At 41.0% G+C, this 27419-nt stretch overlaps 2 protein-coding genes across 7 annotated transcripts in view; one reads left to right on the forward strand and one right to left on the reverse strand.

Annotated features, from left to right (window-relative positions):
* Positions 1–27419, forward strand: part of LOC116841577 — a 300634-nt gene that overhangs the window by 240091 nt on the left and 33124 nt on the right. The gene's annotated exons all lie outside the window — the stretch shown is intronic.
* Positions 1–27419, reverse strand: part of LOC116841576 (UPF0489 protein C5orf22 homolog) — a 503768-nt gene that overhangs the window by 207859 nt on the left and 268490 nt on the right. For 2 of the 4 annotated variants that reach the window (XR_004377574.1, XR_004377573.1), the window contains one exon: positions 5755–5828. The exons of the other annotated variants lie outside the window; for them this stretch is intronic. The gene's annotated coding sequence lies outside the window, so the exon portion shown is untranslated. The remainder of the gene's footprint in view (positions 1–5754; positions 5829–27419) is intronic. 4 annotated transcript variants of the gene reach the window in all.

The following is a 27419-nucleotide window of genomic DNA, read 5'->3' on the forward strand; positions in this document are numbered from 1 at the left end:
GAAAACATTAGAAATGTATTTGTGTCAAAATATAATTCGTTCGATATCAAACAATCCGTGAAAAATTGCGATTCGAGGAGAGGTGACACACGCACAGCAATAAATAGAGGAAATTATGAACCAAGAATTTGAATAGAAATGACCATAGAACCATTATAAATATATTTATGTCACACTATCATTCTTTTAATATCGGAAAATCCACGACAAAATTGCAATTTGCGGAGAAATGGCATACGCGCAGCAATAAATAGAGAAAATTATAAGTCGACCGAATAGAAGTGATTATAAAATCTTTTATTTTTTAGTTGCCATTAGCGTCGATAAACGCAATCTCGTGTCTCATTAAGTAATCTTGTTAGGAGCGTTGATCGGACAGAGAACTACAATTTTCGAAGGGTACATATTTGCTCGTCACTTGCCGCGGCTGCGGCCACCAACGCGAGATTTTCCGGAGACATGTGTCTCTGGAAGATGTAAGGAGCACGCGCATGGAAGTATAATGTATGCATGCCGTGAATAACTCCGTCTACATTGCGAGGCCAAAACGCTTGGGCGCGCGCGCGGTCGCTTACGCGACAGTTGATAATAATTTTCCTCAGTGAAGCGTCATTGAACCGGTCCAGGAGGAACGAGTATTGATTACGCTACGTGACGCGAAAGTCTGAACTGCTTACACGAGAATATGTCATCGTCTGGTCGGCGAATTACGGCCCGACAAATCATCCGGTCAAATTATTATTCTGCTGTTTATTAGCGGATGTAATAAAAAGCACGAGGCTTATACGTCGTTTCGCGTTCGTTTTCACGGAATGACACGCCTCTCAACAAATTGAAGGAAAAATGCTAATAAAAGAACGTCACGACCGCGATGGGGTTATTATAGATTATAAATACTGAACATGCTCCATCCGCGTGTCCGAGTAACCGAGCTCGAACATAAATGGATGCATACGCTATAAATAGCGTAAATATATCCAACTACGCAAATAGCGTAAATTCTTGTAAGTGGGAAGAATTTGTCCACGTATCATCGTAATCATATGCAGAATGAAGTCCCGTATCTCAATCTCGTCCTGATTTTTATTAATTTTAACAGCCCATAACATTCTAATGTGAAGCAATATGATATTTTATATCGCATATTGAGAGATAGAAAATATGTAAAAAAATAAAACAATATTTATTCGGTGGATACTAATGACAAATTTATTTCTACTAATAGAAAATATTTTTTAAATAAAGGAATATTATCACTTATTGTTAAATCAAAGAATTTAGATTTAAGTAGCTATGTTATATATATTCACCAAATATATATTATATATAATAAATATTTTTCATTCTTCAGATATTTTTCTTCTCAGCGTAATAACAAATAAAGATAAAGTAATACCATGACATTCTAATTAAACTAAACTAAACTGACATTCTAATTTTTTTAGCACAGTCTAATACAGCATATAATGCTCTCTTTTTTTTGACACTTACGATGAACTTATGGCAGATTTACCGATACAAAAACTTATAAAATACTTGTAAAATACTTGTAAAAGAAAAAAATATAACATTTACACAAGTGCAGTATATATTTTTCTGTGCGTGACGTCAGAATCCAACATAGTCGTGTACCAGGAGGGAGCCTTAATGATACACTTCAGTCTCCGAAATATAAATAGTACACGCAAAAACGGAAGAATAACGCACACTCAGGCGAAATAGTGGTGAGCTTCTCGATGAAAAATCCTTGAAAAATCTGGAGTAATTTCGGCGTCAAAATTTTCTCCGCGCGGACAACGTCACCGATTAATTACGGGAGTAATTATCGATTCGCCGCCGCCATTTCTCGTGGCGCCGGCCGAAATGAGCCCCGAGGGTGATTCCAATGCGATCACCCCGTATACTCGTGTACACGCACCCTATCGCAGCCTATCGTGCGGATAGCCTAGGCGCGTCCGTACATGCACGAGACGCAAAGGGATACGTGCGCTCTAGACGAGGCTAGCGCACATATATATACGTCAACGCACGTATATACGCGCTGACCACGTGCATACGCGGCGGCGTATGTGCGCATCGCGTATGTAGCGTGCAGGCGTAATTATACATACAAGGAACACACACGGAGAAGGCAAGTCACGGTCGCACCTGCTCGCCGTACCGACAGCAGGCGCGTCCTATTGGACGACGCACCGGTCGACGGACGGACAGACGCACATACACCGGTTATTGTCCTGTCCCAGGAAGAAGCAGGGTCTGCCCTATCGGCTTCGTTAGCACTCGATCCCTATCGAAGGATGTTTCCTACACGATCTCCGTCACTTGTCATATTTCTTTCTCGTGTTTTCCCGCGTTCATTCTCCCTCTGTACTCTCTCTCTTTCTCTCTTTTTCTTTCTCTACTCCCCCTTCTCTCTTTCTCTCTCTCTTCCTTTTCCTGTATATCTCTCTCACGTACACCCTGTTTTACTCCGCTGTTTGCGAGTCGTCAGATCCCACCCTGTCTGTTTGTCTGTCTGCTGTTCATTGTTCACTAACGAATGCGAAGCGCTAAACGTGACGATTCTTATGATTGCGAGTGTGTAAAATCTTGCGCGTTATAGCACACTGTGATATGCACTGAGAGATACTTTAAAATTTATTTGTGATAAACAAAGATAATTTCTGTGAAATAAAGTTCCTGTCTCTGTGAAATCAACTTTTATCCCACGAATAAATTTTCAAGTATCTTTTCTTTCGTATATAGATGTTATTCTGAGAGAAAAATACTTGAAAATTTCTTCGTGGAATGTAAAGTTTATTCACAGAAATTAACTTTCTCCTCAGAAATGAACTCTGTCCCACGGAAAAATGAATCTTTAAGTATATTTTTTCGGTGTATAATTCTGCGTTTTGCTAATGAGAAATATATTTCGCACGTGTAAACAAAGATAATTTCTGTGAAATAAAGTTCCTGTCTCTATGAAATCAACTTTTATCCCACGAATAAATTTTCAAGTATCTTTTCTTTCGTATATAGATATTATTCTGAGAGAAAAATACTTGAAAATTTCTTCGTGGAATGTAAAGTTTATTCACAGAAATTAACTTTCTCCTCAGAAATGAACTCTGTCCCACGGAAAAATGAATCTTTAAGTATATTTTTTCGGTGTATAATTCTGCGTTTTGCTAATGAGAAATATATTTCGCACGTGTAAAAAATCAAAGCATTCCGACAATCGAATCTACGGTAATACATTTATTGTAAAGAGAACAAGATATTTCTGAACTTTCAGAATTCATGAAGCTTGGCAAAAAATGCGACACAGCCGGAACACCCTGTGCATGAGTACACTTACGTGCCGTAATAAAATTTCATTATAGCGAACGTCGACGAAATGTAATTTTCGCCGTAATAAAATCTAATTAAATGCCCGGCTAATACCTACACCTATATGGATATAATCCCATACCCATAACAAAATTTCAATACATCAGTAAACTCAATTTCGGCATTCAAGGTAATCAACTACTACAGCGAAGTGATTGTGCCGAAACTTCGTTGTGCGTGTAATTTTTGGCGGACCGATAATGTTCGTGAGAATTAAACGTCTCTCTCTCTCTCTTTCTCTTTTTCTGTTTCTCTCTCGCATAGTTCGAAGGTCCTATTTGAAAGAAACATAATTTCTAAAAACTCAGTGGTCACCTGTTCCTTTTTTTCGCAAAGAGACAAGAATTCGCGACAGTTCTCGGCGAGTTTCAATGTTGCATGCGAAGTATAGTTTTTACTAGCAGACATAGAATCATAGAATCATATCTATATATAAACATTATTAAACATTATTAAAACTATAAATATTCTTGTTGTTATATTACATCGAGTTGTTGTTGTTATGTTATATCGAGCAATAAAATGCACGAGATTTTACATGTTCTACACGCAACACGCAACACGCAACAGAAAAATACATACTACATTAAAACATTACTTGTTTCAAGCATTTCAATAGTTTCTATATCCGCAAATCTATCTTAATCTCATCATAAGTACCAAAGTTATTGAAAATACATTCTGAATCCTGCTGAATATAGCGTAGAATATTGAATTAAAAAACCTAAACCTGGCTAAATTGCTTACTGCAGAAAATATATTTTTCTTATAATGATGAGCTTTTCTCAAATTTGTGACAGATACATTTTCAAAGTGTCCTTGAAAAAATATTCTTTGTTGAAGACAACCATTACTTGGAAGGAAAAAGATAAACTGACTAATCGCTTTTCTTAATAAAATGATACTTTTCTGTAGAACTGCCAATCAAAATGACAGGTCTATTTCGATTTATATCAAATTTACTTTCATTTTCAATTGACGTCGGGTATAGCTGAAAAAATTAAGAAATATTTTGAATATTTAAGAAATATTTTGTCCTTGCATTATGTATTTTTTTCGCGAACCTATCATTTCTGTATTTCGCTTTCATAGAAATAAGTTGTCAATCTTAATATTTCTAACAGTCGTTGCTTGAAATTCCTCTCAAGTGAGATACTCAAATCTGGGTTCAGAGTTAAATAAAAGTTAGTCAATTGAATCGCGATTATAAATACAACGTCACGTATATCATATAATTCAACTGAGAAATTCTTATCTGACTCTGAGTAAAAATCTGAGTATCCTACACACACACATGAGACAAGTTTCAAGTGATAACTACTTATAGTCGTCTGTTCTTTTTAGCTGAACTGCCTGAACTGGCGTCGACTGGCGCAATCAATTAGGGTGAAACAAAACGCATTTGTCTCACTCTGACCTGTTGCACCAGCGTGCACTGATTCAGACAGTTCAGCTGAAAAGTACAGACTCAATATGGCCTCCAGCGTCGATCGTGACAATCGCTTGCCGAATCGGGAACCGCGTTACTCTAAATTTCAGATTTCATTGCGGACAAACGTCCGAGCCGCGAGGGAATCGAGTGGGTGTCGTCGACGGATTGCGCCGTTTCCGGCGATCTTTCGTGACTTACACGCGACTTACACACACACTTACAATCGCAACGCATCGCGATTATTATACGAACGCGCTCGAGAGCACCGACCGGCGACGCTGGATATCGAGCAGGTCCTTTTTCCCGGCATCCTGCAACCTGACCTAACCACCGCCTCGCCTCGATAACCAAAACAGACGAGTGGTTAAACTGCGATCGCGTCGTCGCGCGGCAAAAAGCGGCCGGTCGCTCGTAAAATGTCGTTACATTGTGGAGGATATCACGCGGCAGATGGTCGCCGCGACTTACTGGATGAGCGCAGAAACGCGAAGTACCGGTTGCAGCGAGTTGACGACGATTAGCATTTCCGAGCCGAGGAAGCCACATTTTACGACGAAGAAGACGACGACGACGATGACAACGACGACGGCGGCGGCGGCGGCGGCGGCGACGAGAGGCATCGCCGCGCGCGGCCGTGCAAATAAATAACAAACTGCACGAGCCGATGTCGTGCACGCGAATCGAATCGAGAACTTCGTCGATTCTCGCCGTTTATTTATTTCAATCGACGGCGCCGCGCCGCGCGCGAGAGCGGACTTGTTCGCCGTGTTTTAATGAAAACGCGTGACAGAGAGCGCGCGGCGAATATATCTCGCTGAGCGACTCGATTATTATATGGCATTTCGCATAGTATACAAAGGTAAATGCGACGACACTCGCGCTCAATTAACAATTAACAATTACGGCGCGCGCGAGGCAGCGTCCGAGATACGTGAAAGATATTAGAGGCTTACGGAAGTTCGTCGGGTCGTTGATTCCATCGCTTCGAAAGATGAGTCATTTTGCGGACGTAGAGTGAAGCGGTTACCTGAAAAAACGACAGAAAAGCGATCGATAATTATAGTGGACACGGCATGTACTATATAGGGAGAACATTACAGCTTCTCCCATGTATAAATTCTTCCCGATTTCACCATCTTGTATACGCAACGAACCATCCTTTCATTTCATACATGCTGTTTAGTCTAGGAACTGAAATATGCTGTTAAACGTGCTATTAAAATTGCATATGCTATTAAATGTACTATTAAATATGCTATTAAATATGCTATTAAATTTGCTACATTCCTTAGCAAGATAGACATTACAGGAACGTAAACTTTGTTAAAAAAGGTTAGTATTTTACCAACAGATTGTTCCAGTATGGTATCCCTTTGAAACATTTGCTGTATTAACTCTAATATCATAGTTTTTTTTATAATATAAATTCTTGCCAATTTTACTATGTTTCTAATAGCTCAGATGGAGACGATTAATGGAATTTATTTTGTTGAAACACATGGTAAATTTTGCTCAGGAACATGGTAAAATTTTCCATAGCAATTAACCCTTCATTAGGTGCGTAGCGTACGTATCACTAGTCAAAGGCGCATTATATTTCGTAATATATATAATTTGTTGTTTCTATTATACATATTTTGACTGAAATGTTCGCTCTTGTGATTTTCAGTGACAGTATTTTCACTGTCTCTTCGAGTGAAAATACTTTGCATTCGTTTCGGGTGAGACTTTGTTCTAAGAAATTTAGTATATTAATTTCTCTATACTAATTATTAAAAGAAACATGACTAAATTTTTGCAAACTCCTGACACTCCCGTCTCGCAAAACGCGACTTCGTCCTGCGCTTATCGCACATGGAAAAAAATAATTTGCTGGCCCAGCAAATTTTCTGTTGGTCTAGTAAAATCTTTTCGTTATTATATGGACAGCAAAAAGTTTTGCTAAGAGTACTAATCACTATTTGCTAGATATAATTTGCTGAATCTAAAGTAAAATTATTAAGAAAATTATTTTACTATAAGAACCACGATGGATTTATATAAGCAGTTGCAGTTTTGCTCTGATAGCGAATAAATTTGCTAAGGATACATTATTTTGCATCCATAGCAGATTGACGTGATTCTTAGGACAAATACACTCAAATTTTGTCTATCTTGGCAATGAAACTACTACTCTGATGACGAATAATTTGTAAAATTAGTTACGTCAACTAAATTTTTTTGATGTCACTACGAATATACAGTAGCAACGACAATTTTGCTAAAAGAACGAAATTATTTTTCTCCGTCACAAAGGATTTTCTCTTTATGCTCCTTCCCAAGTAGAAACATCTCAGGAAAAAACTGATTACTGACTAGTAACTAGACAGTTTTTACTGGCTAGGATTAATTAGACAGTTACTGTTTTGAAACTTGGCAGAAAATACTGGCTATTTTTTCATGGTCAATTACTAGTTAGAACTAGGCCTAGTTAATTACTAGGCTTGAAAAAATAATAAATAAAAAATGCTGGACAGTTTCTGTCCATTAAAAACTCTGAAAATACTGTTCAGTGTTTCTTGGGTAGTTTTTTTTATCAGAAACTATGCAAGAAAAATAGTAAATAAATATTGGATAGTTTCTGCCCAGTAAAAACTCTGAAAATACTACGAATATGCGGTAGCAACGACAATTTTGCTAAAAGAACAAAATTATTTTTCTCCGTGGGAGAGCGTCGATTCCCGGAGGTAGCACATTATCGGCATTTAATCGCGCACGCGTTCCGGCAAACTTCTTCCACCCTCGGAGGGACACGCCGCCGCTGTTTCCTAACGAATCGCCCGAAATGATTGATACGTCCGTGCGTTATCTTTAGCATCATCTAACGGCCGGCGGAGCGCTGGATCGTTCGTTAGCCCCGCACTCGGTGTTTACAATTAGAGAAGCCCGTGGAAACGATTCTCGACGTGGTAATTATCACCTCGGCCGGGACCACTTTCAGGCCACCGTTTCACGTGGTCGTGAGCCGCGGCTGCGTCGAATCGGACGGCCGCATCAGGCGCGCCTCTCGCCTACTTTACAAACCGCTACTAAATTACAGTTTCCGAGATGGAGAGAAAGAGAGAGAGAGGCAGAGGGACGGGGGCGGACGGGGGGAGGCAGAGAAAAAAGAGAGAATGATGGCCCGTTACTTTGCATAAAAAATTATACGGCCTCTCGGAAGGGCGAAGGGCGCTTCCGTCTTATTTTGACGAAGCCACGAAGCTGTGCGTGTGTTTATGTGTGTGTGTGTGTGTGTGTGCGTCGTGCGTGTGCACACGAGACGAGAGAAGGAATACGGCTGCACGATACGTGCGGTTGAACGATACGTTCAGCGGCCGGGCCGCTCGTTAGGAGATGGAAGTAACGATATATGGCCCACCGCGATGGGCACGACTAATTATTTCCACGGTTTGTCTTCCGGCTTTTCTACGCGGCGCGGTCATATTTTAATTTTGCGTCTCGCGTGTGTAAGCTATTATATCTCCTTCTCCCCCTCCTCCTCCTGCCGCTTCGTCTCGCCGAATTCGAATAAATTCTTCCTTTCTAGTCGCGTCGGTCACGGAGACTTTACGAATAAACTATGCTCGATGCGATCGTAAATCCAACGTGCCAAAAATACGGGCACGTCAAGGTACAACCGAGAATTCGGTTTTGTACTCAATGAGGAATGATGGAAGCGCGCGCGCGCGCGCTCGGGTTCTCTCCAGTATGGGTTTGTCCTCGAGTGTATGAAGTTGGCACCCCACTTTTTGAAATTTATAATTTTGAAAGTTGTTCCAGATTGTCCTGATTTTGTACCACATTGTTCCAAAGTGATATTGCTTCATTCGAAACGGTTTTCGAATAAAACAAAAAAAATGATTTTTTGAACTGGCACCCCACTTTTCGAAAATCGAACATTCTGATACCGCAATAGATTGTTCTAGTTGTTCCAAACATTGTTCCAAAAGGACAAATCCGTAAGTTGAATTATAAGTCCAAAAAATGAAAAAAATGTTTTTGACCTGGCACCCCATTTTTTGAAAATAAAGCATTCCGATAACGCAATAGATTGTTCTAGTTGTTCCAAACATTGTTCCAAAAGCACAAATCAATAAGTTTAATTATAAGCCCGAAAAATTAAAAAAAAGTTTTTTGACAAACAGTCCATCGGACCAAGAGTAAACTTATACTATTTTTCTTGTTCCAACCGAGATCTTTTTGTTCTGAGTTGTTCTAGGCTTAAGAATTATAGTTCTAGAGTATGAGACTCATAGGATCATTCGTTCTCCGAAAATTCGAAAAAAAATCGATTTGACAGCATCCGACGTCAAGAGAAAACACATGCTTCCTTTCTGGTTCCAACTGAGATTAACAAAAATATTTTCAGGTTTTTTTAGATGAAACTATTTTCTTAAAAAAAAAAGTTCTATATACTGATATAAAAAAATATAATTATTTGGATAATTGAAAATAAAGATGATTGAAATATATTTCTGAGGTGACAAAAATTCAAGAAAAAGATGATTTCTTACAAAAATTAATCTTTATTATAGGGAAATTTGCGGAACTAATTACAAAATGCCATGACAAAATAAAGTGAAATTGCTTCGTCGTTTAAGCCTAGTATAACTCAGAACAAAAAGATCTCAGTATCCCTCCTATCGCATTATCTGTGGCAACATTGCTCAACATCTTGAAACCGGGGTAATGAGAAAGAAATATCTCACGAAACGTCGATATCACACACGAATTATGTGAGACATTTTCACGCAGGACAGTATTTGCAAAACTAAAGAGTCATTCGTAACTTAAACCTTTCGCTACCAAATATGTTTTTTATAGGTACAATTTGTTTTACTTTCACTTCATTAAACACATTTGTATAGTGTAGTTTAGCAAAGAAATTGGAAGTTTTATGTTTAGCACCAAAGGAATAGAGCCGGGACACACTAATGTCCCACTGAAGTTTTTGGGAGAGTATATTTGCCCCAACAATAATAAGTAAAGTGATAACTGATGTTTTCTTTAAATACGAAAGAACTGCTTATTCCGTTGAATAAAGTTATTAATGATAGGGAAGATTCGTTAGTAGCGTGAAAGAGTTAAATTGTCAAAATATCGCGCACGAGGTTGACCAGCGAACACTTTCGCATGTGTGGAAAGAATTTTACAGTAAAGATCACTATAGAATTTTGTCACCGGAAAATAGATCGGCATTCTGCAGTATTGCCCATTTATTTCATATTTATGTGTTATTTATATTTTGGGGACTGAAATGTTTAAAAAATTTGCTATGTTCCCAACGAAATGTTCTTCAGCAAGACGATAGTTTATTCCTGTACTACTAAAAACATAATAAAGTTAAAGAGAACTCGAACACTATGTCAGGATTAAGTACTAATCAGGTGCGAATTTAATGCAGCATCCCTCATTGTAATGTTCGAGCCAAAAAATAACTCAAATTTCCGACGAAAACACGCGAAATTTTTCGACTTCTGATTGTTTAAGTATTAGAAAAATCAAAGAGTAAGGAAATGTGTGGCACAAAAGAAATTTATCTGAGATTTGAAAGAGAGAGGCAGGGCGAAGCCCATTTTTCTTATTAGTTATCTTTTAATATAATCTAATCTTTCTTATTAGTTACTTTTTAATATAATATCTTATTATTTCTTATTAGTTATATTTTAATATAATATAAGATACAACATAATGTAGTATAATACAATAATATGATATAGTATACATAATATAACATAATATGATATAATGAGTAAAGAAATATAATATATGTTAAGTCACTCTGATTTTGAAACGCAAATTCCAGCGGAACTGCCCGAGTGTTAAAATCGTGGATGTAGCATTAAATTACCACCTAATTAACGCTTAATTCTGATATAGTTCCCATTTCGATTTTTTGTGTTAGGAGTGCCAGCTTAAATAGAGGTCGGATTTTCTCCTTCCTCGTCTTTCTATCGTTAAACCGATAGGCGGCGGCGACGGTGAGTCTAACGCGGTGCAATAAATATAGACGAACGATACCGGAGATTACGTGTGCATCTGCGACCAGCAATTTGGTCGCGACGTACCGACTTTGATCTATTCTCGGTGTCGAGCCGCGCGGCCACACTGGAGACTCGCGCAAGCCACCTGCGAAATACGTGAAAACACCTCGATTCCGCGTAGGTCAGCTTTTAGTCACGGGTGAATTATCGCCGTCGTGAGTCTTGTTTAATTTCGTACTTGCGAAATAGCGGAGTCAATTACTGTCTTACACACATGCACGATTAACACCTCGATTATTGCCTACGCGGAGAGAATTTTGTGGTAAAAAGTATTCTGGTATTTTGTGACCGACTCGACAGATCGACATTATGCAGCAATTAACTGTCCTTTCATTTCACATGTGTTACTTACTGTGTTACTTAATGTGTTACTTACATTTCAGAGGCTAAAATGTGCTATTAAAAGATCTGCCGTGTTTCTCGCGAAATTTGCTATACTTCCAGCGATACTTACTTACGCCCGTTCCGACCAACGTCGATTAAACCTAAATCTGAGTCGAAATTCCATTCAAATAAAGACTTCAACTTAGATTAAGTTTTAATTGACGTTAGTAGAGACGGACATTAGTAAGATAAACCTTACTGATGGCCTATTCTTACACTACTTTGAGAGAAAGAGAGAGAGAGAGAAGGGGGAAAAAAAGATATCTAAGAATTTAAAAAATATTTATTCGGTGGGTACTAATATTAATATATTTACTTTAAGTAATATACATATATTTTTACACTAAGAGAAAATATTTTTCATATATGGAAGTACATATTTCCTCGAAACGTTAGTTTTTCATGAAAGCAATTGATTAACCCAATAAAAGAATGTAGATTTAAATAGATATGTTATTAATACTCGCCGAATAAATGTTTTGTATTTTACAGATATTTTTTTCTCTCAGTATAGAAACGCACTAAAATTAAAGAGAATTTATAAAAAAAAAAAAACATAATATTCTCTCCATGTAGAGCGAAATTAAGTTTTTAACGACGCGTTTAAGTTTTGTTCTAATTTTGGCCGGTATCCCTTATAGAAATATCATACTAAGAATCATTGATAATTACTTATTTTCAGTATTAAAAATACTGGATAATAAGTAATTATCAATGATTCTTAGTATGATATTTCTATAAGGGATTCGCACAATTTTCTATGTAATCTTTACTATGTTATTTTATTTCCATAATTTCCTTCATTCTGTTATTATCTTTTTTATATTATTATATTCTACTTTTACTACCTATTATACATATATACTGCTTCTGTGTTCATCTTTCTCACATTATATTAAATTTTTTACAAAAGATACGCAAAGTAAGCATCCGCGCGGCCTTTAGAAGCACCACTCGATTTTAGCGAAACGATATCCACCTGTTAAACTCGCCGAGATGCGCGAGCAGATATCGAACTCAGTTCTCAGTTATCCCTAATTATCACGCTTGATCTGGATGCGATTGTCACTCGGCTTCGTCGTCTGTCCCCCCTAACTCCTAATTCCCAATCCCCCCTGACCCCTTCGGAGTAGGCGAAGAGGAAGGCGACGAGAGCGAAACGCGGGATAAGAATACGCGAACGAGCTGCAGATGCACAGCTGCCTTATCGTCGCGCTCGATGCATAATGCACTCGCAGTGCGCCGCTGCGCTCCCGTTTCCTCGTTGTAACGGTGCGCATATACTCAGTATGGTACGATTATTAATGGCGGTGAAATGACTTTATTACACAGCGGCCGGCTGGCCGCTCCGAGGTGGCCCGCGCCGCTCAACGACGTCCGCGAACGCCTAATTAATATCTAGGTCACAAGACGGGGAGCGACTTTAATTGCCTGTGGCTACCGGCGGGCCAATGATAAATAAGCGCGCAAGTTACTCCGTGCACGCCGGACTCGGGAAGTAACTGCCTAGCTCTTGCGAGCCCGTTCGAGCCAAGGCGCCTCGCCAAGAGAAGAGGATCTACGAGGCCTCCGAGCGGAAAATTCGGGGGAAAAATAGATAGAGTAAGTGTTCCGGAAAAACCAAAGTATCTAAAATCTTTGCTTCCCAGGCATTTTCTGGTGATGCCTGGTCTAAAAATTAAAAATTAAAAATTTTGGTCCAAAATTCCAACTCTAACCCTTGCCCCAAGAAGGTTAAAGTTTACGCTTTTCGCTAATTTTGACGTATTTTTTTATATTTTTTAATTTAATGTAGTGATTGCAAAAAACTAATAAATTCTGTGAAAATGGATTATTTTTGTATAAAATAAATATGTGTTAAATATGTAACAAAGTATATTTTTTACTTTTTTGTGGAATTATGTGTTAAATATAAATGAAATACAACTATAATTCGATAATACCTAATCACTTAAATTAAAAAAATATAAAAAAATACGTCAAAATTAGCGAAAAACGTAAACTTTAACCTTCTTGGGACAAGGGTTAGAGTTGGAATTTTGGACCAAAATTTTTAATTTTGAGTTTTTAGACCAGGCATCACCAGAAAATGTCTGGGGAGCAAAGATTTTAGATACTTTGGTTTCTCCGGAACATCTTAAGATAGAGTGCCGATGTCACGCATGCTTCTCTCGTGTATGTGTCTGTGTGTGTGTGTATGAGAGAGAGAGAGAGTTGCGTGTACTCTTCCCGGTGAAACCACAAACATTCCGAAGAGACGTAAATTAATTTTCTAAAGAAGAAACATGTGTAAATGTTCCCCACAGAGCACGCACCCACGCGCGCGTCAATCACTTCTCGTTGATGAAGTCGAATTCTTCATTAAGCTTTGACGGTCGTCAGTGTGTATTTTTGATTGGAAATCAGTTATTTGTCGCTTGTCGTTATTTAATCATGTTCACAAAATTATAGAGTACAATTATTGATTCTCCTTAGTTCACTGATATTTCAGAAAAATTTTGTTTTCTCACGACCGACAACGGTTGTTCGCAATTTTAGTTGTAAAGTCTTCTCGTACGTATCGTACACGAAGAGAATATCATAGATTATTTTCATATAAACTCTTGTCAATCTCATTATATGTTTAGTAATATAGGAATAAAAAATAACATTGCGCTTAGAATATTTTCCTTTCAGTTTTGGGAAGATGTTCTTGCGACCACACCAAAGAGGATTTCCGCTAAAGATTATATTTTTTTCAATATAATGAAAGGAAAGGATTAGATAGTCTTGATGAACACGCGGAGAGATAACGAGAAAAATAATTAAAGATATAATATCGGGAACGCAAGCTTTCATCTTCCTCTTTCCCTCCTTTTGATCGATACACATCCCGGCGGTGTCGTCGCGCGAGGCATGGGGATTCCTTTGTCCGCGAGATTCACGCTAAACGGTCACGTGTGCGAGGTGTAACGGTCGCCTCGTAAATGATACGAAAAATGCGTGATACGCGCCTTCCGTTGACTCGTTTGAATACGAAGTCACGTGAGGCCGAAGTACCCGGTGCGCGGAGGCAAAGCAAGGAGGAAAGAAGAAAAAAGAAGTAGCGGTGTGCGAGAGGGCCGAGGGGGAGCCAACCAGTCGCGAGATGGTAGATTTGGAAATCAAGATTCCGACTTGATGGATGCGACCTCGGGGGTGGATGTGGGAGTGGCGAGAGGGTGCGCTGGTAACGCGCCTTAAATCCGACTCGTGGAATTCTCTGATACGTGGCTGCGTTCTTGGCATTCTTACACGCTCGCACACGGAAAAGCCTCGGCGAAAGAGAGAGAGAGAGAGAGAGAGAGAGAGAGAGAAACAAGACGGACAGACAGAAAGTGAGAGAGAGAGAGAGAGAGTCCCTCTTCTTTCTCGCGACCAACCGCTACGTGGCGTCTCAGACATGCGTGTTGCTAGCGCAATAGCTGCACGCACATGTTACGCACGCATACGCACGTACGCGCGCGCCACAGGAAACATATTTCAGACCGCCGCATCGACGGAACTGGAAAACGTCACGTCTCGTCAGCGCTTGTATGCCGCGCGAGCGTGCGCACACGACGCTATCTCGCATTATTTAACTATCCAATTTAACTATTTCGTGCAATTAATTTAATTTTTTATCGCGCAACGCAATACGCGTGCGCGCGTATGTGGCAAGTTTGCGCGATGAGTATGATATTTATTTCGCCGTGAAAATGCATTATCGCATTAGAAAGTAACCGCAAAGTAGTCTGGGATAACATCTCGGAGGAGCGGTGCATAAAGTGTTCCGCAATTAGCGATTTTAATTACAATCGCATGTTCCTCGAAACAACTTCGAGACATCGTAAACTTTTTCATTTTTGGCATCACATATCTTTGTGGTTGAAATTCAAATAGAAAATTTGTTGAAACAAAGCAGCGTGTGGGATGTTAACTGATTGAACATTTCTTGAGTAAAATGGTCGACAAATCTACAATGACAATTGATCGATCGTCATATACAAAATCGCAAATAGTTCAATCTATTGATGAAATCATTTATTAATCTGTGTATAATTAACCACACCAAAGTTTGACAAATAATTAATTTCATCAGTCGATGAAATTATTTGCGAATTCATATATAATAATTGATTATTTTTAATTATTGTTTTGCCGAGTATTTTAGCCAAAGAAAATTTTGATCGATCAAAGCCCAACACTGAAATAAAATCTGCTTTAAATTCATTCGAAAATTAAAATTTGCCAACTGTTTGTACTTTTTCTTCCTCAATTTTCAAGTAGCTCTTCATTCTCAGTTGCTTGGAAATGATTTTGGAAATTTCTGCCAAGAAAATAGCAATTCCTACGCCGTCGTTATGATTAAGATTGCGAGTTATATGACATCCCATGTACTCTCGTTGCGAGAGAATCAGTTGTAAAAACGTTAAAGTCGATTGTTCATTTTAAATGAGATTTAATGAGTACCGCGCGATAATCGGGAAACAAAAACAGGATTACGGATTATCCTCACGTAAGAAACACGTCGACACTTTTGAGGCGTCCTGTAGGGGCGTAACCAACGCTATAGCTATTCCTCGAAACTTTCGAAATAAGATGACGCCGGAGCCCAGCCTTACCCCGGGGAGAGTAAATCGAGGCGTATGCTAAAATGGAACTGTACAAAGTACCATTTCATAAATCTTGCCCGGAAAAGCGTGCGTCGCGAGAAAGGGCGAGGAGGGAAAGAAAGCTGTTGATAGATGAGAAATACCGTTGATAAAAGAGGGCTCGGGCGAGGAGTGTCGCGAGAGGCCGGGTGGTCGGACATTATTTCGGAGCTGCTGCATGATATTATAAACCGGGCGCGGAGGACCGCGTCCCCGTCTGAAAACTCTTCCGGCACGTGCGTGAATCTTCTTCTTCTTCTCCTTCTCTTCCTCTCTCTTTTTTTATCTCACGTAAATTTTCCCAAACCACTTCGCATTCGTGGACTGACAATTACAAAGTGCTCTCGATTCTTCGTTTCCTCCTTCTCCTTTCTCCACTTTTATTCCTTGCCGTTGCTATAGCCGGGCTTCCCCGGGCGTGAACACTTCGATTTTTAATTTCACAATATCTATTCGTCATATTTCGCAATATTGCGCTCAGAATTATTTCCTAGTCTCAGAGGAATCCTCTTGAGGCCATACATAAAAGAATATCTTCTAATAGTAAGATTATGTTTCTCTAAGTGAACCATTAATCGGAAATCTACAAGTTTTTTTGGGATATCGAAATCTCGCAACTGAGGCCAACCGGATATTATATTAAGGAAAAAATGTCTGATATTTATAACTACAATTACACAGCGAAATAATTACTATAAATTATGATAAGAAAACTACTTTTTTATATCAAATTCTGCTGTAATGTCAGTGATAAAAACCTTATATGCATGTTACCACTATCATTTTCGTTAAAACAACCAAAAAATCTGGGGTCAAAAAATTATATAACTATTTAATAATTACATAATTATATGATTATATAATTTGAATTAGATCAATTATTTTTTCTCTAGTTGCATCAAGCATTCAGAGAAAAAGATATGGTAATAGCAATTATATAGGTGACAAGTGTATGAACTTTGTACGTACGATTATAATGTATATAGATCAATAAACTATCTTGCAGTTATTGCAAGTAAAATTTTAGTTTCAATAACTATAAGATAGTTTATTGAGCTGTATACATTGATTATATAGTTGTCATCTATACAGTTGTCGTCACCATGTATTTTTCTCTGAGTGCGCGGAATCGCACCGCGTGGTTGGATAAATCAATAAGATTTCACGACGGCCTAAAAAGCTGTCACAAAGTTGATAAAATATTTATTCTCATTGAATACTCTTACTACGATTCGTAATATTTCCAGTTGCACGTTTGCATGTTTTATAAAATTACAAAAATATGAGAGAGAGAGAGAGAGAGAGAGAGAGAGAGAGAGAGAGAGAGAATAAGAGAAGGAGGGAGACAGGCGAATAGCTAGCTGCAGAATAATATTATATTTCATGCGGCCGCGTTGTTGAGGAGGAACAATGCTTCGTTCATAGGCAGCCCCGCAGGTTAACATAAACTTTTAATACGCGGCTGAAGTAATTGCTTCGCCGTCGCTCGCGTATAGGCGGCGTACGTCGGCCGGGGTATTGCGAGGAGGGTAAAATAGCGGAAGAAAAAGGGATGAGGGAACAATATATCAGGAGAAGTTGGCAGAAGGGCGGAGGCTTTTGCGAGAAAGTGGCGGGCTTCGTCGGCCCCGTTTCTTTTTACTCCGAAGCCAAGGAGAATCCCGAATAATCCGCCTGCAAGGATTATCCCATCCCTCGCTGATGCTCTCCCTGTTTCATATAACTCCGAATATCGTGAACTCTCCGTCACGCCGGAATAATTCGATCTCACCTTAAAACAAATTTCTGCCCTGTCTCGCCTTGTCGACGCGCGAGCCTCTATCGCAGTTTCACGCACACCCCGGCGGCGCAAAGTTTATATTAACAAAAGTATCCTCGGAATATATCGTGTCGCGCAGAGCGGCGCTTGGAAATTTATTCTAGCTCGACAAACGTCGCCGCGTATATCTTGTATTAATTGAACGAGCAAACGTATGAGGAAAATAAAAGCCCTTATTTTTCATCTGTGTTTTCAGTTTTCAAGAAAAAAAATTATTCCAACGAATTATTGTTGCTCGATGTATCCCTATACTTATTTTCAGTTCGCGATCGCGGATGTGGAGAATATATGTATAGATATAGATTCTTTCATGATTATCGCGACGTGAGACAGTCAATGATAAAAACTCTACAATTCTTTTAATTACATTTATGAAGTAAATATATCGTATATTGAATTAATGATAAAATTTACATCACGCAATAATGTAAAATTTTCGTTACATTAATACAGCAGCAAATTTACTTAAAATTACTCAGATTTTATGTTACATTCAATATCACACAATGTTTTGAGCAAATTTTAATAATTCTTTTCATGTTTCTTTCGTATTTCTATTTTATCATTCTATATAGCAAATTTTATTGCAATCTAACTAGTTATAAATGTCTTAACGTTGCAGAATTTTGTGATTTAATATACTTAAAGTTGTTGTAAAGTTTGTTTACGTACATGTATCTGTCGGGGTGCATTCTTTTGCAAATTTTAACATTCGTATTTAAAAACCAAAACACACAATAAAAATGTCAAAATATTGTAGTATATTTAGCTTACATATGAATTTTGTATAAATGTCTGCTGTTCTATTTTACCATATTTATCGAAAAACATAACTGTACAGACAGATATCTTTATGCAAACTTTTCGCGTATTGTTAAGCTCCTAAATTCTGTTGTAAAGATAAACAGTAATATTCTTGAAATTTTCCTGAGTGAAGCAAATATATGTTCAGTATGTACAGGGCGTTGCATCAACACATAGGTCAGTATGACGGATAATTTGCAGCACTTTTTCATATTTATTTTAATGGTAAAAGTGTTGATGTAATCTGTTTTGCAAACAACTATGTCTCCAAGTTTTAACTGAATCTGTATCCAAACACACACACACACACACACACCTGTCAAGGAAGCGAGTAAGCAACCTGTCATAACCAATATGTTGATACAACACCTTGTATAAGTTACAGAACTTTTGTATCAGGCAAATATTTGCGCTAATTGACAGCTCCAGATGTCAACTCTGAAATCTTCCATCGTTTCCGCTACATATTAAGCAATGTTCCAATTCATTTTAGCACATACTCGCGTTATGCAAATGCACACTCTTAATTCTGTGCAACCAATACAACGTAAGCTTTGCGGAAAGGAGTCGGTATTTTGTCGGTGACGTTTGCAAGTGTGGCGTCTTTTTGACGCGCTTATCCAGTTCGCCAATCACCTTGTTATAAGGTATGCTGAATTATCAGCAACCACTGGTTAGGTGCATAATTAGTCAACGTCGCGCCGCGGGAAGTCTCAATGTCGCCACTGGACGATCGGAAGATCGGCGAGGCCGCACTCGACCACCGATATTCATCCAGCGGCTGTCCATTACGTGGGGCCGCGGGATAGAACTAGAAACAGGCATTAGGTGGCGGCCACGTGTCGCGGGAAGTACACGGCTTACGCTGAAGTACGATAAATTCATCCGCGCGACGTTAACAAATGGCGGGGCGGTTAATGGGGAATATAAGCGACACACCAACGTGCCGGCGATGGCGCAATAATACAGCAATAATCGCGGCGTGAGCGCACGACAATAATTACGACGTCTGCCGTTTACCGATCGCGCGAGATCCCCGAGCTCGTCGCGATCGTCGCGCTAGATCGTGGACGAGAAACGAGGAGGGAGCGGGACGTTGTTTTATGGCAAAACATAAACCACCATCTCCTCTTCCTCCTCTTCCTCCTCCTCCTCGGTTTACCCCATCTTGCTTTTAGCATCGTTCCCGTGTGATCCCGCGCGGATCGAATAGCCGTGTCGTCGTAGTAAATTAAGCGAAGCGTTTAAGTACATCAGCGAACAACACGCCGAAAACGGACAATTAACCCTCCGTGTACAATGTCTGTGAATTCGGATGTATGAGAACGAACACTCGATCGCTCACCAACTTTTGTGATAACGCAAATCTCCTTGTAGATTTGGATTTTATTGCGTTACTTATGGACTTGAAGTTTTTTTCATATGTTTGGGAAAAAATGTGTGCACAAGTATTGATTTTCAAAAAAGTTATGGTAGTTCTAAGTTATCCGACAGATCTAGAATGTACTATATATCCCCCCCCAAAAAAAGTATATATATATATATATATATAATATAATTGTACGCGGAACGTTAAAATCAGGATGTTTGGAATAGACAATAACTCGATTAGATATTTGTGCTGGTTAGGTTAATTCCAATCAGTTATCTGGCTTGTATAAGGCCTTGATGTTATCGGGCCCTATAATCATTAATGAATAATTATTAACAATCTTTAGTATAAGGTGATTGCCATGTTACATTAAAGTGATAAAATCACTTCATACAAACCAGATAATTAATTGGGATCCACCTAATCAAGACTGGAATAAATTTCCAGTCGGGAAGAACCTCACACACGAAACTGGTCTGGCGCGGAACGCCGTTAATAACGATAGGATTGCTCGATAACTTCTCAAGCAACTCTCTTCACACAAGGGATCAACGCCAGATCGCGATTCACGGGCAAGGGTTGACTTTCAATCCGCTTCTGAGGATTCTGCATTCCTCGTTGGAACTGAGAGATAAGACGACAGTGGAAAGAGCAAATTGGGACTCACTTGGCCGCTGCCAAGCGATGTTAACGAACACAGCCGTGCAAGACACGCGACTGAGCCATTGCGATCGAACCTAACATATCTGTATGTTCCTCGGTCCAGCCGAGTCGTAGCTTAGAGAATGCTTTTCGAGCGTGCGATCTGACGGGGTCGATTTTTCGGCAGCGTTGACCCGCTTAAAAGATCGTCTTTCGGGTGGTGAGAGCCACCCCGGCGCGCGTTCCTTCTGTCCCATTCTCATGCCGACACTCCCTTTATCGATTCCACTCCAAGCCTCTCCCTCACTCACTCCTGTCCCTCTGCTCTCGCTCATTCTTCTTCTCCCCTTTTCTTTCCCCTCGCTCTTTCTCGCGCTCTGCCCGCCACCCTCTCTACCTCCCCCCCTCTCTCTCGCTCTTCCTCGCGCTCTGCGCCTCTCTCTTCTTCCCTCTTCCGTCCCCTCGCTAGCTCGCTCTTTCCGCCACCGTCTCCCTACGGCGCCTAGTTACCCCCGGGGAAACCCTAGAACCGCTTCCGTTCCCCGCCGCCGCTCTCCTACGGCGCCGCGACCGCCGCCACCCGCGTCTATAAACCCGACCAACCAGGAAGCACGTATCTGCCCTTTCGAATTATCCGGCTGGCTTGCCGCCCTTTGTTGCACGCGGAATTTCGTTTAATTAAAATAAGACTGCGGGGACCGGCGCGCGCGCGCGTCGCTCCGCGCGAAGACCTCGGGTCTTAATAAGAGCCTCGACCGTGAGATACCGGTCGGAATATGCACGTTGTTTTCTCCCTCCCTCCCTCCCTCTCTCTTTCTTTTTCTCTCTTTCTCTGTTTCGTTTTTAGCGGGGCGCAAAAACGAACGTCGCAGAGCCGCGGCGACTGCGAGTCGACATCGAATTTTTTGCGACGCGTGATTTTGCGATTTTACGCTTCTTTCCGTCCTTTTTTGCGGGCGAGAGTGCGATGTATGGCGTCGTGAAGGAGAAACCAAGCGCGAGCGAGCGTCCCCCGCCAACGCTCTGGACCATGCTCGATCCGCGGATTCTCACGGTCGTGAATCATCCCCCGGAGGAGCGCGACGATATCCTACATGCGAGTTCTGCCCGTGACACGAGAAGGACGCGCGTTCTGCGCAACATGGCGGAGCGGGGTCGAAATTCGTAGATGTCAGTAGCGGATGACGCGGTTTCAACGCGTCGAGGCACGACTCGCCGGGGAGAACGCGACGACCGGCTGCTCCACATCGTCGCGGGACGACAGGATGAACGCGAGGATGATCGGCGCCGACGGACACGCGAGACCACCGAGCGTCCCGAAACAGATCGTAAAGCCGACAACGCTGATTTACAAACGGCCGTGCTCGTCGTCATCGACGTCCCAAGAGAAAGAGAGAGAGAGAGAGAGAGAGAGAGAGAGAGAGAGAGAAGTCGCCGTACTTAATTATTTCCGACTGCATAACCGGCACGTCGTAATTATCGCGCTGCTCTTATTATTATTCACGGTGGGACCCTCGCGTTTGACCACGCACAAATTAGCGTGGATTGCGATCTCGGTCGGCATAAAATGGCAGAATGGCGGTGCACGGGAAAGAAAAAAAGGGAGAAGAAGAGAGAAACACGCGTCGTCCGGGGCGGAGCTAAAAGGCCGCTTGGAAAGGGCAGGTCCGCGTTTAATCACGCTATCGAGGACTCGACTAATTAACACCGTGTTAACCGCTATCTTCGCCGACACCCTCCCCGTGCGCCTCTTCCCCGTTTCATTAAACGCTACCCTGACATTGTAAAATGTATCCTTATATATACAAGCGGCCAGAGCGACGTTCGTTATTTCTCGTGCTTCCTTCTCGCGGCGTCTCGTTACCTGGCTATCGTACACTGACAAAAAAGTACTTGAAAATTTACTTCTGTGAGTATGTGTACGTGTGTGGAGGGATATAAGGTTTACTCACACAGAGAAAAATAAACTTTATCTCACAGAAATGAACCTTGTGTTTCGTAAATAAATTCTCGAATATTTTTCCTCCCAGTGTTTCTCATTTCTACGCGCGAGTGTGTTTCCGTCGCGATTAATTGCGAACACGAACGATCCCGTGATCAAAACGCGCGACAGGAACACGCGCGAAGGAGTTGCTCGAAGGCTCGTCGTGTGAAGACGAACGTGGCACGTCAGATTCACCAGCGCGACGTGCAAAGACATTTCCGCAAAATGCTCCCTCCGAATGTGTATTGCGATCTGGCTTCTCAATGGTTTGTGACGTTTGCGAAATTCGGAAGAGGAGCAGCGAGTTGCACTGTTAATTAGTCATCAGCGGATACCCTCGTAATATTCTCTTTCTCTCTCTCTCTCTCTTTCTCTCTTTATGGCACGTACGTGCACTTTCGTCGCGGCTAAAACGAAAAAGAGCCCCATCCTTCACTGTCATGGCCGCTGTCATCGCGAAAGTACCTTCACACTTCACCGCCGCCGATCCCGCTCTGAACGGGTCGCGAAACGGCCTCCTCCCCGCGCGAGAGAGGAGCAAAAGACGAGATTGGGTCCATCGACTCGCGCAGCACTGTGCCTCTCCTCACTCGTACGTGACGCGTCTCACCCTGAAGCGGATCCAATCGCTTGTCGCGCTTGTTACCGGCGTAAGAAAGAGAGAAGAGATGTAGATTCGAGACGAATATCCGACAAACAACGGACGGCGGCGGCGAGTCTCCCTGGATGATGCGTCCTGTTGTCGGCCGCACCGTGGGACGGCGGAACGGAGCGGAATGGAACGAAACGGAGCAGAGCAGAACGGAGGAGAGGAGAGACAGGACAGAGAGAGGATTGCGAGGCGTCGCGGCGCTGGTCGGCACTAGACTTGGCGTCGGTTCGTTCGTTAGCTGGACCCTCTTGCTCGCCCGTATTAATTTGCTTCCTCCTCCCCTCGCGCCTCCCCTCCGGGTCCCCCTCGACGGTCCCTTCCTCGGCCATCCCCCCCTCGAGCGAAAAGGGGGGTTTGGGTTGCCCCCGGTCTTAGCTCCGCTGGTTGCCACCGTCGGCGCCGCCGCTGCCGCCGCCGCCACCGCCGCCGCCGCCGCCGCCGTAGCCGAGAGACGTTGCCAGCAGAGAGACGGCGCATGCGGACTGCGCTAATCACCCTTGTCGTCCTCTACGCTCCCGAGGAACCCCTTGCCTCCCACCCTCTCTCGAGCGCGCGGCCGTTGCCCGCCGATGTGGACGATGAACGCGGCGAGCCGGGGAATTAATCGGCGACCCGATGTGTATATATATGTATGTAAGTTGTACTGGACTACTTTGACTTCGTTTCGCGCGCGACCGTGACCTCTCGCGACGTGGACGATTATCGCGAAGCACCCGTCGGATGCCTGCGTCGCGCCTTAGTTTACATTGGCTGATAGGGGGTGGAAGTAGAGTAGGAAAGCGTGGCAGCCTTTGTGTGCTTCCTGTGAGTATACGAGGAGAATTTCACAGTGAAAATTACTGCGGAATTTTTAATCGAGAGACACATTCGGCATTCTGCCTCTAATTCTTATTTTTCCATTTCATACGTTCATACGTTTCGTTTGTATTTTAGGAGCTGAAGTCTGTTACAAAATTTACTATGTTTTTTTTAGCAAAATGCTGACTACTTAACACGACAGCCTTTGTGTGTTTCCTGTAAGTAACGCAAAAAATATTTTAGAATAAAAATTACTGTGGAATTTTTAACCAAAAAACACATCAGTATTCTACCTTCATTTCTTATTTTTCCATTTCATACGTTCTGTTTGTATTTCAGAAACTGAAGGCTATTAGAAAATGTACTATGTTCCTTAGCAAGATAAATTCTACCGACAGTCTATTCCCGCACTAAAAAGAATTTTTCTGGAAAAAACCGTAATACTCTCTTCACGTATATATAATTTCATTAGCATACATAAATGTATCAATCAATCTATAGTAAAGTGCAATATGCGAGGCAGATGATTTGTAACTGTTATTTTCGGATCTTTCGATGGATTGACTCGCATCATCTGCTCATTATCATGACAAAGATCGTATCTTCGAGACCGCGAAAAAGGGCCAATTTGGCAAAATGGCCAATTATTAATTCAACGAGGAGTAATGATACTCTGGCGATAATTTACGATCTTACCAACTCGATCACGCGTCTGTTACACGGATTGTTCACCCTATACAGTAGTTCGCACAACGATTTGTGCATAATAAATTTTGAAGCTCGCCAAACAGTCGAATTTGAGTCCAACAGTCGTGGACAGCCTTACGCAATAATACAATACGTTTAATAATATAATTAAGAGAATATTGGATTGCAATAGATAATGATACCAATAAAAATTAATCATGTAATTACTAGACAAGTGCGTCACACTAATGGCTGCAGAGAAAGCTGCTTGACAAATGTAAAATTCGTGAGTGTGATCTGGACTGAATCTACGAACACACACCAATCGAACTCACAAATTTTTCAACAGTTGCAGAGCAACTTTCTCTGCTGCCGATGACTCTCAATTTTGACAGTTTGGTGAACTTGATCGTGTCTAAACCGCTTTGCAAAGCCGCCGTATTCGCTGTCGGAATCCAAGCGGCGCTAGCAACTTCGTGATGGCTTGCGCGCTCATCCATCCACGACGATCGAGAGTGGACGGGTGACCGGGAACGAAGCTCACCGAAAAAATGTCTCGTTCCCAGGAGCGACGTCTAGGTATCGTGTCATCGAGGCTGAGGGCTCATAACAAGATGAAATCGCTTCCGCGAGGGGTGGTAATAGGTACGACGGTAAACGAGGTATCGGAAAATCGTGCGAGGGGCTGGGATGACGTAGGTAACTTGGACCAGTCGGCGAGAGCTTCGTGGCATGAAGGGCGGGTGGAGGGGGCACGAGGGGGGGTCAGCAATTTTTCGCCTCATTGCTCATAGAACGGAAATGCTTTATCGTCCGCCCAAAGTACCCGCGAACTTACGGCTGCCCGCGGTCGACTACAAGGGCTTAGTGTCAGCTTGTGTCGTCGTGGATGTTGATCGGGTAGCGCCGGACCAATTTTCCGGGGATGAAGCTCGATCGACGTTATACTATCCGTGTGGTTTGTGTGGCACGAAAACAGAACAGACGATGCTCACGAGAAAAAGAAAAAAAATGGGGAAAAGAGAAGAGGAGGACGAGTCATTGGAATCACGATAGCGGGTTTTTAATTGCTTCCTGCACTGAGAGAGAAAATATCTAAAAATTAGTAATGTTAATTAGTATTGTAAATGTTTATTTTGTGGTAACATAACTAATATATAACTAACATATTTAGTTAAGAATTCAAATTCTTTTATTTAAATAGAATAAATAATTGCTTTCGTGAAAAACTAAGGTTTCGACAAAATGGATATATATTTTCCTATTCAAGAAATACTTTATATTAGCGCGTGTAAGTAAATATGTTATGTTAGTAGCCATAAAAAAATTTACTATTTTTTTAGATATTTGTTTCTTTAAGAACAGTGTTGGGCATTAATCGGTTAAAATGTTAGTTGATTAAGATAATCGACGAATCTCAATCGTCAAAATTAATCAAACATTATGTATAATGTCGCAACTAATTTCATCGATTGATGAAATTAATCCGATGTGATTGATTATATACATTGATTGATAATTAATTTCATCGATTAATGGAATTAATTATGGCTTTACACATGACGATATTCATTGATTTTGATTACTGATTTAAGTAATTTACTTGATCAAAGTCATTATTTTAGTTCAAAGGAAATTTTTATCGATTAATGTCTCCAATGCTTTACTTTGATAAAACTTCGAGTTTTAATTACAAAAATATATAACGTTAAAAAACCGCAAAATTATCGCAGTGACTTCCTTCGATATCTTTATCAAGATAAAACTGACTCGAAATTGTTCGAGAAATACGCCATTATAATCAAGATCACTAATTGTGGGACACATAGTATATTGGTTCTCTGGGTGTTATTCTAGTTTCCTCCGCGCAGTAACTTTGTAACAATCAAATTTTAATCAAAGAGAATTTTAATCGATTAATGCCCAACAACACTGCTCAAGAGCCACATACACAAAGAGAACGATTTATTGAATCAAATAAATGTTTCTTTGGAATAGTCCAAACAAATTATTTGGTTGACATAACAAATATATTTCTTTGGAACTAAGCCGCAAATAAATATTTTTGTTGCTTCAAACAAAATTTTATTCAATCAATCAGAAAATTCGTTTGGACTATTATAAAGAAATGTTTATTTGATTCAACTAAATCGTTCTCTCTGTGTAGAAATATTTTTTTGAAGATGGTCGAAACACAACACGACAATGACACAAGAAAACTCGTTTCGCTTGAAGGGAACAAAACTTTCGCTTTTCATCAACCAAACTCGGTTCTCAAGAAATGCCATTTCTTCTTCAAACAAAACGTATCTCGTACTTTGTGTCATTGTCGCGTTTACTCACTCGATCTTGTTTTTCCGTGCACAAAATTTAGATAACGTACGCGGGGAAATGAATAATATTCTGAACTGCTCACAATTCGGTCGTGCCGTTTCGATCGCGGACGTTTAATTAGGCCCGTCAATAGCAGCGCGACTCGATAGATGTTATACGTGTCTGCAAATCGGAAATTCGATTTCACAGACATCGGGCGGAGCTGCTCACGGCTTAAGAGGCGAGAGAAGGGTGAAGGTAAGAAGTCCGATAAGGGACGACCTGTCGTGATTCGAGTTCAAAGAGTCTAAAAGGAGCGAGGGTGCAGCATAATCGCGGGCATAAAACAGCGAAACGCTTAGCATAGTAACATCCTGGCGCGAGCGTCATTACCGTATTGATCGCGGAGGCAGTTCCTCTCGCTCTCTGCCCCCCCCCCCCCCCCC

Source organism: Odontomachus brunneus, unplaced genomic scaffold, assembly GCF_010583005.1.
Source record: "Odontomachus brunneus isolate Ranch 3 - 2012 unplaced genomic scaffold, Obru_v1 Obru_scaffold_016, whole genome shotgun sequence".
In the NCBI taxonomy this organism is placed as follows: domain Eukaryota; kingdom Metazoa; phylum Arthropoda; class Insecta; order Hymenoptera; family Formicidae; genus Odontomachus; species Odontomachus brunneus.